Source organism: Ovis aries, chromosome 3 (genome assembly GCF_016772045.2).
Source record: "Ovis aries strain OAR_USU_Benz2616 breed Rambouillet chromosome 3, ARS-UI_Ramb_v3.0, whole genome shotgun sequence".
NCBI lineage: Eukaryota > Metazoa > Chordata > Mammalia > Artiodactyla > Bovidae > Ovis > Ovis aries.
Genome location: NC_056056.1, coordinates 185,589,424 through 185,604,657, shown reverse-complemented (window position 1 = coordinate 185,604,657; position 15,234 = coordinate 185,589,424). Strand labels below are relative to the sequence as shown.

Below are 15,234 nucleotides of genomic sequence, written 5' to 3'. Positions count from 1 at the left end.
GTTTTGGCTTTTATCAGCTTGTTAATGTTTCTAAAATCATCCATTAAACTTATATTCTCTCTTTAAAAATTAGTTTCTGAAACTAAGGAGAATGTAGTGCTTTTGAAATTCCTTCCAAAGTAATATACTTTTGTAGGGAGAGAGTAAAGGGTCAAAGTAGGTGATTAAAAATAGTTAATCCTACTGGGGGATTGTAAAAAATATGAAAAGAAAAAAATATGTGAGACCCCTGTAAATTAATGATTACTCAAGAAAGCAGGTTCGCTTAACAGCAAAACCAAGCAGGCTTGCTTAGCAATAAAACCATGCAACCGAAGCGCGAGACATGCCCCCAAACAACAGAACAATGGCAGCATGAGACCTACATCCTGCCCAGTGAACTCAGCAAGTTAATGATCTCTAGGACACGCTCTCTGCACACATTAAAAAAAATAATAATTTGTAGACCTTTTTTGACCATATAGGGACAAGAAAACTTCCCTGCTCAAGCTGGGAGAGGAGGTGATGATGGAAGCATGATGTCTACTCAGCAAAGTCAAAGAAGGTCTTCTCCACCTCTCCACTTTTTTTTTTTTGATTAAAAAATTGTAGTCCACTAAGTTCTCAGGTGTGGCACTCTCTCACCAGCCTGCTTGTAAGCCTCGCAAGCATTCTATTCTAATAAATTGTTTACCTATTGTTTGCCTCGTGGTGAATTCTTTCTTGGCTGAGACATAAAGGACTACGGTGCCGGAGCTCTTCAGAGCCTCCCCTCTCCCTCCCCTGAAATGCCACCAAACAGCTTTACTGTCACATTTCAGACTACTCGTAAGAAATTTAAGTTAGATGGTAGAGTAATTTTTCCTGTGTCTGGTCTGATATCACAAAGCGTTTTTAGTATAAAGTTGTCACCAAGTACACAAATGAATAGTGCTGCACTGAATGTAAAATAGCCCAGTAACTGAAACAGTCAAACCCCCTGGAAGCCTCATTCTTAGGCAAATGCCAAGCTGAGAAGGCCTAAATGGCAGACTGATAGTTCAGAATCCACTCAGCTGATGTTGGAGCCACACGAAGGAGTGGGTCTTCATTTTGCAGGGGTGATGGCTAAAGGTAACATTTAGGCAAGAAAGAATCGGGAGCAATTTTGAGCCTCTTTTTCAGTCATGCCAGGAAAGCTTCTTAGAAAAGAAAGGCTTAAGCAGTTATTTCCATGTAAAAACGAATAAGAAGAGAGGCAGAAAATTTCAAAATAGATATTACAAAATGCTTAATAAGGGAATTACCTATGTATTCTGACAGTACAGATCACCTCTGGGACAGCATTCGACAGTATTAAAACTCCCTAATGCATTCTTTGGGCTCTATAATAGGCAATTTAGGGAAATCCAAAGCCCATTACCAATGTAAGCCTCCATCTATATAGGAATACTCTGTTAGCCCTTTAGATGGAATTGACAAGTCAATTCAAAAGGTGGAAAATATGAAAGCAACATTTTCACCAAGCATGTGATTCACCAAGGATGTGTATTTCCTCTCAACAACCAAGCAAGTCCACAGGCTGTTTTTCTGAATTTCAGAGAAAAAGCTTTAAGTAAATAGATGGGGAAACAGAGGAAACAGTGTCAGACTTTATTTTGGGGGGGGGGCTCCAAAATCACTGCAGATGGTGATTGCAGCCATGAAATTAAAAGACGCTTACTCCTTGGAAGGAAAGTTATGACCAACGTAGATGGCATATTAAAAACCAGAGACATTACTTTGCCAACTAAGGTCTGTCTAGTCAAGGTTTTTCCAGTAGTTATGTATGGATGTGAGAGTTGGACTATGAAGAAGGCTGAGCGCCGAAGAATTGATGCTTTTGAACTGTGGTGTTGGAGAAGACTCTTGAGAGTCCCTTGGACTGCAAGGAGATCCAACCAGTCCATTCTGAAGGAGATCAGTCCTGGATGTTCTTTGGAAGGAATGATGCTAAAGCTGAAGCTCCAGTACTTTGGCCACCTCATGCAAAGAGTTGACGCATTGGAAAAGACTCTGATGCTGGGAGGGATTGGGGGCAGGAGGAGAAGGGCACAACAGATAAGATGGCTGGATGGCATCACCGACTCAATGGAGGTGAGTTTGAGTGAACTCTGGGAGTTGGTGACAGACAGGGAGGCCTGGCATGCTGCGATTCATGGGGTCACAAAGAGTCGGACAAGACTGAGTGACTGAACTGAACTGAACTGAGCTTTTCATAACAGGTGAATAAACTGACAAAATGAAACCGCAGTATATCCCCCATCTAATTAGGCATGGGCACACTTCTTTATCCTGAGGGCAGGAGAAAGGGGCAACAGAGAATGAGATAGTTGGATGGCATCAACAACTCAATGGACATAAGTTTGAACAAACTCTGGGAGCTAGTGGAGGACAGAGAAGCCTGGTGGCTGCAGTACATGGGGTCGCAAAGAGTTGTACACGACTTAGTGACTGAACAACAACAATTGACGTGGAAATTGATATCACACTGTGAGGCCTGTCAGAGCTTCTGTGAAGGCTTCTACAGGTACTGATGGAACTATCAGAGAACTCCAGAAAAGTGGAAGAACCAGGGAGAAGTAAATCTGCTCCTGGGTTAGGCAATATTATTTCCTCTCTGCATCCTGAATGTCCTCATCTGTCAAACAGTCACCAGGTGAAGACTGATAATCCTCTAGGACCTAAAATATTCGGTCTTCACTTTTCCCTTAGATCAACTGTTCTCAAATTTTAGTGCTTAAGAATGAGTACTGGAAAGGATTTTCCTGGTGGTCTAGTGGTTAAGATTTTGCCTTCTAATGCAGGGGGTGTGGGTTCTAGCGCTGGCCAAGGAGGTAAGATCCCACATGCCTCACAGCACCCCCACCAAAAAAAGAAAAGAAATATATATATAACAAAAAGGCAGTATTATAACAAATTCAATAACATCCTTAAAACAACAACAACAACAACAACAACAATACAGGTTTGGTATAAGGAAGGATCCCAGGCCTTCTAAGATTCAGTAGGTCAGGGGTAGGGTCCAGGAATCTTAATAAGCCCCCTAGGTGATTCTGTTGAAGGTGGTCTTCAGTCTATGATTTAAAAACTCTGTCCTGCTTACTGTGTGGGATCTGCCTGAGCAGTTGATCCTTGATATAAGGCTACATGTATCAGGATGAGGAAAGCTAAATAAAGGAGAGATAAGATTTTCTGGAACAATTGGAGCAAAAAGATTACAGTGGCCAGCTGATTTGCCCAGATGAGCAACATTCCAGATGCCAAGTGATGTAGGGAGGCTACAGATGGGGTACCTGGAGGGTGCCACTGCAACTGGAAGAGCAGCTGTTTTGCTCATAGAAGCTCTGTGGCCAAGTTCTTTTGTGTGTCCAAGTTTTAGTTCCTGTGTTGTCCACATATGTATCGACAGAAGTAAAAGTCTCCTAATATTTTGCAAGCAAAATGCTTCTCTCTTAGGTCTCCCTTAGGAACTTCGAAAAGGCTAAAATCCCTGAGAAGGGGATCCTGGGACCAATAACATCTTCCTCACTGATTTCATAAGAGAAATATTAACTAGAAATTAGATCTTGTTCATAATGTGCAAACTTTGCCATTGAATATTTGTAGTTTCACAGGGAATTTTCCCTTTGGTTATACAGCAGTGGGACTGTTTTTCTCAAGTGTTAAGTGACAACATTCACCTCATCTCACTTTCCTGGCTCTGCCTCCGTGACAGATATTTAGCAAAAGCAAATAAGGCTTCAGCACGTTTTCCTTTGGTAATTAAGGTCCTGTTAAGTTTGTCAATTTAGAAAACTTCTTCAATTCCTGTGTAAAATCTCATGACACATTCATTTAAACTGAAAGCAGATGCTTGCTTTGAAAAAAAATATTGACATTTGGGGAGAATTTAGGAAATGCAATAACAGAAATAAATGGATTTGGCAATCCCCTTGCATGCAGTAAAATTTCCTATTAACCACAGTGTGAACCTGGAGTGCTGGGCAGTCTCTTAACCACCATTCCTTTTCCTTTGCTGGGGTGTTTTGCTGTTGGATCCAGGAACAGTGTCTGTCACAAATGGAAAAGATGGTGACTTTAAGGGAGGGGCAGGGGATGCTGACAGATCTTTACCAGCTCCTCTGAAAAACCGAACTGTGAAAGTCAAATTGTGAATGTCTGACTAAAAGGCTGTCTTTACAGAGTGCATATTTTTCTGTGGCTCTAGTGTCTTTCCTAGCAGAAGGAAAAGAAGAAAACTGGATCCTACCCTGTGTAGCCTCTTTTATTTCTAGTTTACTGGCTGATGCAATGGAAACCTAGTTTACAGGCACTTGCCCTAGTTTTTCTGCTTCATTCTTTATGGAAGCCACATAGAAGAACTGTCTGGAGGACAGATTCATAGGTATTCGTGGTGAAGAATGAATTTTTTTTTTAAATTCAAAGCCATACTCACTATAGTTAGAGTTATGAGAGTAGATCCCCTGTACGTCTCCCTCCTGCTTGCAGTGGGTTTGCAGAACCAGAGTCAGGTGTTTGCAGCCATAGTGTAGAGGGTGACGGGGTGGGGTGGGGGGCCCGCCCTGTGTGATGTGGGTGGTCTTTAGCACTTCTCTCCCCAGCTGAAAGCCAAGGGAGGGAATGATGGACAGGTCTGACATGGTCTGGTCACCAAGCTACAGACATGGAAACAGAGCTCACACAAAGACCTCACACAGGGCTGGCAGGAGTGGGTCCTGAGAAAAGGTTCTTCCCAAGTCCCCTCCTCTTATGCTCCTTTGGCTCTTTATCTGCCTGGTGAGGTCCCTGCCCTGAACCATGGCAGCAGGAAGCTTGTTCCTCATGGCCTTGCTCCTGCATGTGTGGAGCCAGTTCTGCGCCATGAGTGCACAGAGGTGGGCTGAGGGGTGGGGCAAGTCTCAAGTAGCATGTCTTCGAAGCAAACAAAATGCTGATGCTAAGCTCTTTAGCAATTTGAAGGAAAGCAGAGAAATAATGTCCCCAGGTTGGTTCCTAGAAAATAAGACAGCTGAGACTAGCTTGGTTTAGGCAGGATTCATTTACCCCATAGATAAAGGATCATCTGGATGATGCAGTGGAATGCATGTCCCTGGTTTAGGCTCAGGTGGATTGCTGTCTAAATCCCGGCTCTGCTCTCACCAGCTATAGGACTTGGGTTAGATGTTACACCTCCATGAGCCTCAGTGGCCGAATCTGTGAAAGATGCACAGTTATCTCTACCTCTCCGGGTTCCTCTAAAGAGTGGAATTAACACGCAGACACACTGCGCTTACCAGAGCGTGGAGTGCATGGGAGGATGAGGTAACTGCTAGCTCCATGTGCTCCTTCCTTCCCCTCCAGCTGAATTAGCATCTGGAATTTCTACCTGAAGGCTCACTGATCTCTCAACAAAGGGGTGATGCTCCTTCAAGGCAGGATTGCCTCTGAAGGGAATAGGGACTTTCAAATTCCTTTCTGACCTTCCATTTCCATTTCAATATAAGAGATGAGAAACTTGGAGTCATAGTGAAAAGCACTGATTCTTGCAGCAAGAGAGCCTTACAGAATCATCTAGTCTCGTCTCTTATTTTGAAAAGAAGGAAACTGAGTCTCAAGGAGGTTGAATAATGACTAAAGTTCTTCAAAAGCAGGAACAGAAAATGTACCACCTACTTCTGATTTATTATTAATTTTAGCCAAGAATATGAGCTTCAAATTGAAGTGAAAAATTATATCCCTAGGCTAGTAATAATAATAACTAAGGCTTATTTTATCTTTATTGGGGGTTAGGTCCTACATTAAGTATTTACATGCATTCTCTTGTTTAGTACTCATGAAGGACCTGGTTACTAGCGGTATTTTTACTTTGTGTGTTTGTTAGTTGCTCAGTCGTGTCTGACTCTTTCCGACCCCATGGATTATAACCCACCAGGCTACAGCCATGTAATTCTCCAGCAAGAACACTGGAGTGGGTAGCCATTCCATTCTCCAGGGGATCCTCCTGAGCCAGGGATCAAACCCAGGTCTCCTGTATTGCAGGCACATTCTTTACCATCTGAGCCACCAGGGAAGTCCTATTTTTACTTTGTAAATGAGTAACTGGAGCCATTGCAAGACCAAATTGTTTTCCCAGGGTCACACACTACTATGCGGTAAAGCACAGATCCAAACTCACTAAGCTCTACAGCTCCTATTCCTGAGGAGAGTGCAGGGAGAGTGCAGAGTGCAGCCATGTGATGCAAGCAAGTAGCTGGCTCTGGAGGTCTCCCTTCACAGCTCATGGCCTGTGACGTCCCTCACCATCTCCCGGTTGGTAATAAGGGAGTGAAGGCACCTGCCCTCTGGAAACCCTCCGTGGGCAGGCACATGAGATGTGAGGAAGTGCTCTGTAATTTGTCATTCAAGTGTTAGTTACCGTTCTTTTTCCCTGGAAGAAGAGAGGTGGCAGAAAGTTCGAGGGCATACAGCCCTACAACGCTGCCCAGCAGAGAGGTGGCACAGCAGGAAAGCACCAGAGTGGGCCCTGCACGAGGCAGGGAGGTTGGCAGAATTAGTAAGAAGTTAGCAAGAAGGGAGGAAGTCTCAAAGGCCTCCTTCTCCTACTCAAGGTGCTTCCCAGGACTGAACTGCAGGTCACAGGCAAGCATGGGCCAGAGGGGACACAGACAGCATGCATAGTCCCATCCTTGGCATTTCTCTTCAGGCCTACACAGAGCACTTTTAGATTTGAAATTTTTTGAGGATCTCTACCACATTAGATTCTGAATTTAATCTCTATGTGAAGGCAAAGTTGATCTCCAAATGAATTTGAGATAAACAGTTGCTCAATTTTTATTTCCAGTGAATTTCCAGTGAACACCTGCATTTCTAGTATTCTTGTCATTGAACTGTACCTTTTTTAAGCTATGAGTCAAGAGTTGTTCCAAGTCATTTCCCAGTACAGGAGTTAAAGAGCACTAGATCGAAAGTGAGGCCAGGAAAGATTATGAGAATTAAAGGAGTGGGAACATGATTTTCAGGACAGGTAAGACCACTGAAAACTCCTATGCTTGACAAAGCAGTCTGGCCTGTTTAATTATATTCTGTCAGAAATATTTATGCAAGGAAAAAATGATGACCATCCAACACTTTCAAGAGAATATAAACAAAACTGGGGTTCTTGAAAGCTTGCTTTCCTCAACAGTGCTTCCTGAGCACAACTGTTTTCTGGCCTTAGGAGTGTTTATCGCAGCCATCACAGCAAAAGAGAGGACTGAGAAAAGGGACCCTTCCTTCCTCCTTGCAAACCATGCTATAGATTTAAAACAACTCACTCATGCTCTCATCATTAGCAATCACAGGACGACTGAGAAGAGTTTTTGTTGGGGGAAGGTTACTTATGAAAATATTTCAACAATTAACAATCTGTGTGTATATAATATATAATATATATATAAAACACACCCAAATCTTAAGAAAGTAGGTAAACATTCTCATCATTTCTCTGATAATTCAGTTTTGTACAGTCATGGAATATAAGATGATAAAACACAAAGAAATAATATTTTGGATGAACTAGAAGAATTGTCACTTAAAAGTCTTTCTAATAAAGATGTCCATCAGCAGATGAATGGATAAGAAAGCTGTGGTACATATACACAATGGAGTATTACTCAGCCATTAAATAGAATACATTTGAATCAGTTCTAAAGAGATGGATGAAACTGGAGCCGACTATACAGAGTGAAGTAAGCCAGAAAGAAAAACACCAATACAGTATACTAACACATATATATGGAATTTAGAAAGATGGTAATGATGACCCTGTATGTGAGACAGCAAAAGAGACACAGATGTGTAGAGTGGACTTTTGGACTCTGAGGGAGACGGAGATTCATGTCAATGTATGGCAAAACCAATACAGTATTGTAAAGTAAAATAAAGTAAAAATAAAAATTAAAAAAAAATCTTTGTAATAGTCTCTCAAATGTAGTCTGCATGTTTCTATTTCTTGAATGGTGACAAGGAGTTAGCTTGGCTGGGAGTCTGGGTTTATACAGTGTGGGAGAGTTGCAGAAAATAAAGAACAAAGGGGCAGGATTGTGGGAAGTTTTGTATATTCACACTATATGTGTGTATGCGATGGACAATCAATGAAGTTCTCAGTTCTAAATGTAGTGAGAAGGTAGAAGAAGAGAAGATGTAGGAAATAGAAAAGAAAGATAATGTGTTATGAACAACAAAATAGAGAGCTTCAGAGCACCACGAGGTCAACAGGATCATATTGTTTACCTCAGAGAAATCAAGGGGAGTGAGAGCTGAGAGAGTCTTTAGAATTCACAGCTGGTATTGACAGAGAAGCTCCAGAAGCTGAATGAACAGGTAAGCGGGAAAGAAGCAATAAGTGCTAACTATTCTTTTTGCCAATTTGATCAGAGAAAGGAAGGAGTGAAGAGAACCACCTGATGGAGTAGCTGAATGGAGACATTCCCCAGAAGAAGTGGGGCATGTGGAAGTTTGTGGAATGGGAAGAATCTGAAGACCGAAGAGAATGCTCATGATAAAGGGAAGGGAAAGGGAAAGAAAAAGAACGCGTGGATTTTACGCTAAAGCTAATGGCTAAAACAAAAGACTGACAACACCAGATGTTAGGATGCTAAGCAAGTGCATCTCTCACCAATGCAAATGGACCTTTTCACCAATGGAGTGAAAAGTGGTACAATTACTTTGGAGAACTGTTTATCTGGCAGGTTCTTAAAACATTAAATATTTATCTACCCACAATTCTATTTCTAGATATTTACCCAAGAAAAACAAACATACAAAGACTGGGACATAACTAGTCACGGCATGAATATTCATGATGACTCAAGTCTATAAATAAACCAAGTATCTACCTACAGGAAAATGGATAGACAAATTCAGGAATTTATACAATGAGATACTACTATTCATAAATTTTAAAAAATGTACCATGTAATAACATGGATAAGGCTCAAAAAATCATGCTAAATGAAATTATCCAGATGCCCAAAAGTATACATTAAATGTTCACCTTTAAATGAAGTTCTGTAACAGGCTAAAACTAGTTTGTGGTGAAAAATTTTGATTTGAACAATGATTGCCTCAGAGGACGGAGTACCTTACTGGAAAGAGGCATGAGGGGCCTTTCTGGGGTAAATGTTATACACGTTATTTTGGAGGTAAATACAAAAGTATATAAAAAGGTCAAAACTAATTGTACCAAACAAAAAATATTGTGCATTTTTGCATATTAATTATGCCTGAATTAAAAAGCCACACAAACACAGGTGTGACCACTAGGCTTATTAGGGAGGCAACACAATTCTTCGTCCCCTGGAAGAGCAAAAAAAGAGGACATCTATGAACATGTAGGAAATGAGACAGGGGCAAGGGAAGCCAAAAAAATTAACCTTGAATGACTTGAATATTCTTAGTAAAAATAAAGCATTATGTCGTCTTCTGGGTGTGTGTATAGGCACTAAGGAGGGGAACAAAGGATACATATATTAGGAAGACTGAAAATATTTGGGAGATATTACTAGACCATAATGGAGGAATTTCTAACAGCTATAATCTCTGATTGTGTTTTTTTCCACGATGGTGTCTTTAGAGTTTTGTAAGGATCACATTCAATTCAGACGTATGTTTTTACCTTTAACACATGACAGATTGGATGAAGGTCTAGGACATACATACAGAGATGATAACTGTACATACATATACATCCTGGAGTAGGAATGATGCCGTGAAAAATAGTATTTCTGCTGCTGCTGCTAAGTCGCTTCAGTCGTGTCCAACTCTGTGCGACCCCATAGACGGTAGCCCACCAGACTCCCCCGTCCCTGGGATTCTCCAGGCAAGAACACTGGAGTGGGTTGCCATTTACTTCTCCAATGCACGAAAGAGAGAAGTGAAAGTGAAGTCGCTGTCGTGTCCAACTCTTAGCGACCCCATGGTCTACAGCCCACCAGGTTCCTCCATCCATGGGATTTTCTAGGCAAGAGTACTAGAATAGGGTGCCATTGCCTTCTCTGAAAAATAGTATTAGATTACTATAAAAATAAAATTAGATATTACAATGGTTTGTGATCTTTCAAACTACAATATGTAACAAATCTTATAACCAAATATTTAATTTGGGGGGGTTGTTAGAAAAAAATGCTTAAAATGGCTCCTGGGGTGGGGAGGTGAGTGATAATGAGAAAAAAATGGAGAAGTACTGGTCTGAGAAAAAGCAAAATGCATGCAAAGGAGGGTACCCTGCGTTGGGGATACAACTGAGCAAGTAAATGATGTTCAAGCTGTGAGTCTAAGCTGAAGTTACATACATTAATGAAACAGAGCAGATTTTTGCCAAGAAAATGCACTGGTCATAGCAAACACCCTCTTCCAACAACACAAGAGAAGACTCTACACATGGATATCACCAGATGGAACACCAAAATCAGATTGATTATATCCTATGCAGCCAAAGATGGAGAAGCTCTATACAATCAACAAAACCAAGACCAGGAGCTGACTGTGGCTCAGATCATGAACTCCTTATTAACAAATTCAGACTTAAATTGAAGAAAGTAGGGAAAACCGCTAGACCTTTCAGGTATGACCTCAATCAAATCCCTTATGATTATACAGTGGAAGTGAGAAATAGATTTAAGGGCCTAGATCTGATAGATAGAGTGCCTGATGAACTATGGAATGAAGTTCATGACATTGTGCAGGAGACAGGGATCAAGACCATCCCCATGGAAAAGAAATGCAAAAAAGCAAAATGGCTATCTGAAGAGGCCTTACAAATAGCTGTGAAAAGAAGAGAAGTGAAAAGCAAAGGAGAAAAGGAAAGATATAGGCATCTAAATGCAGAGTTCCAAAGAATAGCAAGAAGAGATAAGAAAGCCTTCTTCAGCAATCAGTGCAAAGAAATAGAGGAAAACAACAGATTGGAAAAGACTAGAGATCTCTTCAAGAAAATTAGAGATACCAAGGGAACATTTCATGCAACGATGGGCTCGATAAAGGACAGAAATGGTATGGACCTAACAGAAGCAGAAGACATCAAGAAGAGGTGGCAAGAATACATGGAAGAACTGTACAAAAAGATCTTCACGACCCAGATAGTCATGATGATGTGATCACTAATCTAGAACCAGACATCTTGGAATGTGAAGTCAAGTGGGCCTTAGAAAACATCACTATGAACAAAGCTAGTGGAGATGATGGAATTCCAATTGAGCTGTTTCAAATCCTGAAAGATGATGCTGTGAAAGTGCTGCACTCAATATGCCAGCAAATTTGGAAAACTCAGCAGTGGCCACAGGACTGGAAAAGGGCAGTTTTCATTCCAATCCCAAAGAAAGACAATGCCAAAGAACGCTCAAACTACTGCACAATTGCACTCATCTCACATGCTAGTAAAGTAATGCTCAAAATTCTCCAAGCCAGGCTTCAGCAATACGTGAACCATGAACTCCCTGATGTTCAAGCTGTTTTAGAAAAGGCAGAGGAACCAGAGATCAAATTGCCAACATCCACTGGATCATGGAAAAAGCAAGAGAGTTCCAGAAAAACATCTATTTCTGCTTTATTCACTATGCCAAAGCCTTTGACTGTGTGGATCACAATAAACTGTGGAAAATACTGAAACAGATGGAAATACCAGACCTCCTGACCTGCCTCTTGAAAAATCTGTATGCAGGTCAGGAAGCAACAGTTAGAACTGGACATGGAACAACAGACTGGTTCCAAATAAGAAAAGGAGTACGTCAAGGCTGTATATTGTAACCCTGCTTATTTAACTTAGATGCAGAGTACATCATGAGAAACGCTGGACTGGAAGAAACACAAGCTGGAATCAAGATTGCCAGGAGAAATATCAATAACCTCAGATATGCAGATGACACCACCCTTATGGCAGAAAGTGAAGAGGAGCTAAAAAGCCTCTTGATGAAAGTGAAAGAGGAGAGTGAAAAACTTGGCTTAAAGCTCAACATTCAGAAAACGAAGATCACGGCATCTGGTCCCATCACTTCATGGGAAACAGATGGGGAAACAGTGGAAACAGTGTCAGACTTTATTTTGGGGGGCTCCAGAATCACTGCAGATGGTGACTGCAGCCATGAAATTAAAAGACGCTTACTCCTTGGAAGAAAAGTTATGATCAACCTAGATAGCATATTCAAAAGCAGAGACATTACTTTGTCAACAAAGGTCCATCTAGTCAAGGCTATGGTTTTTCCTATGGTCATGTATGGATGTGAGAGTTGGACTGTGTAGAAGGCTGAGTGCCGACAAATTGATGCTTTTGAACTATGGTGTTGGAGAAGACTCTGGAGAGTCCCTTGGACTGCAAGGAGATTCAACCAGTCCATTCTGAAGGAGATCAGTCCTGGGATTTCTTTGGAAGGAATGATGCTAAAGCTGAAACTCCAGTACTTTGGCCACCTCATGCGAAGAGTTGACTCATTGGAAAAGACTTTGATGCTGGGAGGGATTGGGGGCAGGAGGAAAAGGGGACGACTGAGGATGAGATGACTGGATGGCATCACGGACTCAATGGACATAAGTCTGAGTGAACTCCGGGACATGGTGGTGAACAGGGAGGCCTAACGTGCTGCGATTCATGGGGTCGCAAAGAGCTGGACACGACTGAGCGACTGAACTGAACTGAACTAAAATGAGAGATGGAATTATAAATTCTTATATTTCGTTTCTAATCTCATAATGTTGTGGCCAGAAAAGATGCTTCATATGATTTCAACTTTCTTAAATTTACCAAAGCTAGCTTTGTTGGCCAGCATGCAGTCAATCCAGGAGAATGTTCCATGTACACAGAGAAGAATGTATATTTAGCTGCTTTTGAATGAAATGTTCTGTAAATATCTATTAAGTCCACCTGCTCTAATGTATCATTTAAGGGCTGTGTTTTCTTACTGATTTTCTGTCTAGATGATCTGTTCATTAATGAAAGTGGGTGTTAAAATCCTCCAGTATTATTGTTATGGTTGATTTCTTCCTTTATGGCTGTTAGTATTTGCCTCATATATTAAGGTGCTCCTATGTTGGATGCATATATAATTACAATTGTTATACCTTCTTCTTGGACTGATCCCTTTGTGCGCCTCCTTTGTCTCTTGTAACAGTCTTTATATTTTAAAGTCTATTCTATCTGATATGATGATTGCTACTCTAGCTTTGTTTCTTTGGATTTCCATTTGTATGGAATACCTTTTTCCATCCCTTCACTTTCAGTCTGCATGTGTCCCTAGATCTGAAAGTGGGTTTCCTGTAAACAGCATATGAGTTCAGTTCAGTTCAGTTCAGTCACTCAGTCGTGTCTGACTCTTTGTGACCCCATGAACCACAGCAAGCCAGGCATCCTTGTTCATCACCAACTCCTGGAGTTCACTCAAACTCATGTCCATCGAATTGGTGATGCCATCCAGCCATCTCATCCTCTGTCATCCCCTTCTCCTCCTGCCCTCAATCCCTCCCAGCATCAGGGTCTTTTCCAATGAGTCAACTCTTCGCATGAGGTAGCCAAAGTATTGGAGTTTCAGCTTCAACATCATTCCTTCCAGTGAACACCCAGGACTGATCTCCTTTAGAAAGGACTGGTTGGATCTTCTTGCAGTCCAAGGAACTCTCAAGAGTCTTCTCCAGCACCACAATTCAAAAGCATCAATTCATCGGCGCTCAGCTTTCTTCACAGTCCAACTCTCACATCCATACATGACCACTGGAAAAACCATAGCCTTAACTAGACGGACCTTTGTTGGCAAAGTAATATCTCTGCTTTTTAATATAGATGGCATATAGATGGGTCTTATTTTTGTATCCATTCAGCCAGTCTCTGTCTTTTGGTTGGAGCATTTAATCTGCTTATGTTTAAGGTAATTATTGGTATGTATGTTCTTACATCATTTTGTTAATTGTTTTGGATTTGTTTTTGTAGGTCTTTTTTATTTTTTCTTTCTCATTCGTTCTCTACTCTTGATCTGATGACCAACTTTAGTGCTGTGTTTGGATTTCTTTTCTTTTCTTTTTTTGTGCAGGTATCAACTGTAGATTTTCAGGTTGTGGTTAACATGAGGTTTTGATATAAAAAAATGTATGTATGTCAAGAAGCAACAGGTAGACCTGGACATGGAACAATTAACTGGTTCGAAATTGGGAAAGGAGTATGACAAGGCTGTATATTCCTACTGCCTATTTAACTTCTATGCAGAGTATAGCAATGCAAAATGCTGGGCAGGATATATCACAAGCTGCCATCAAGATTGCTGGGAGAAATATCAACAGCCTCAGATATGCAGATGATACCACTCTAACAGCAGAAAGCAAAGAGGAACTAAAGAGCTTCTTGATGAGGGTGAAAGAGGAGAGTGAAAAAGTCAGCTTAAAACTCAACATTCAAAACACTAAGATCATGGGATCTAGTCCTATCACTTAATGGCAAATAGATGGGGAAAAAGTGGAAACAGTGGCAGATTTTATTTTCCTGGACTCCAGAATCACTGTGGACAGTGACTGCAGCCAGGAAATTAAAAGACGTTTGCTTCTTGGAAGGAAAGCTATGACAAACCTAGATAGCATGTTAAAAAGCAGAGACCTCACTTTGCTGAAAACGGTACATATAGTCAAAGCTATGGCTTTTCCAGTAGTCATGTATGACTGTGAGAGGTGGACCGTAAAGAAGGCTGAGCACTGAAGAATCGATGCTTTGAATTGTGGTGCTGGAAAAGACTCCTGAGAGTCCCTTGGACAACAAGGAGATCAATTCGGTCAATAGTAAACAAAATCAACCTTGAATATTCAGTGGAAGAACTGTTGCTTAACCTGAAGCTTCAATACTTTGGCCACCTGATGCAAAGAGCTGACTCAATAGAAAAAACCCTGATGCTGGGAAAGAGTGAGGGCAGGAAGAGAAGGGGATAAAAGAGGATGAGATGGTTGGATGGCATCACTGACTCAATGGACATGAGTTTCAGCAAATTCCAGGAAACAGTGAAAGACAGGGAAGCCAAGCATGCTGCAGTTCATGGGGTCGCCAAGAGTCAGACATGACTTTAGTGATTGAACAACAAATATAAGAAGACTGTTTTAAGTTGCTGTTCTTTTAATTTCAAATGCATTTCCAATATCCTACATTTGTACTCTCCTTTTTTCACAATCACTGGTTTTGTTATTATGTTTGTGTGTGGATGATTTCCTACCTTTATTGTATGGTCGCCTTTACTGGTGAGCTTTCCCGTT

General features: G+C 41.2%; 1 protein-coding gene across 4 annotated transcripts in view; it reads right to left on the bottom strand.

Annotated features, from left to right (window-relative positions):
* TMTC1 (transmembrane O-mannosyltransferase targeting cadherins 1) overlaps window positions 1-15,234 on the bottom strand; it is a 338,032-nt gene that overhangs the window by 63,820 nt on the left and 258,978 nt on the right. The gene's annotated exons all lie outside the window — the stretch shown is intronic.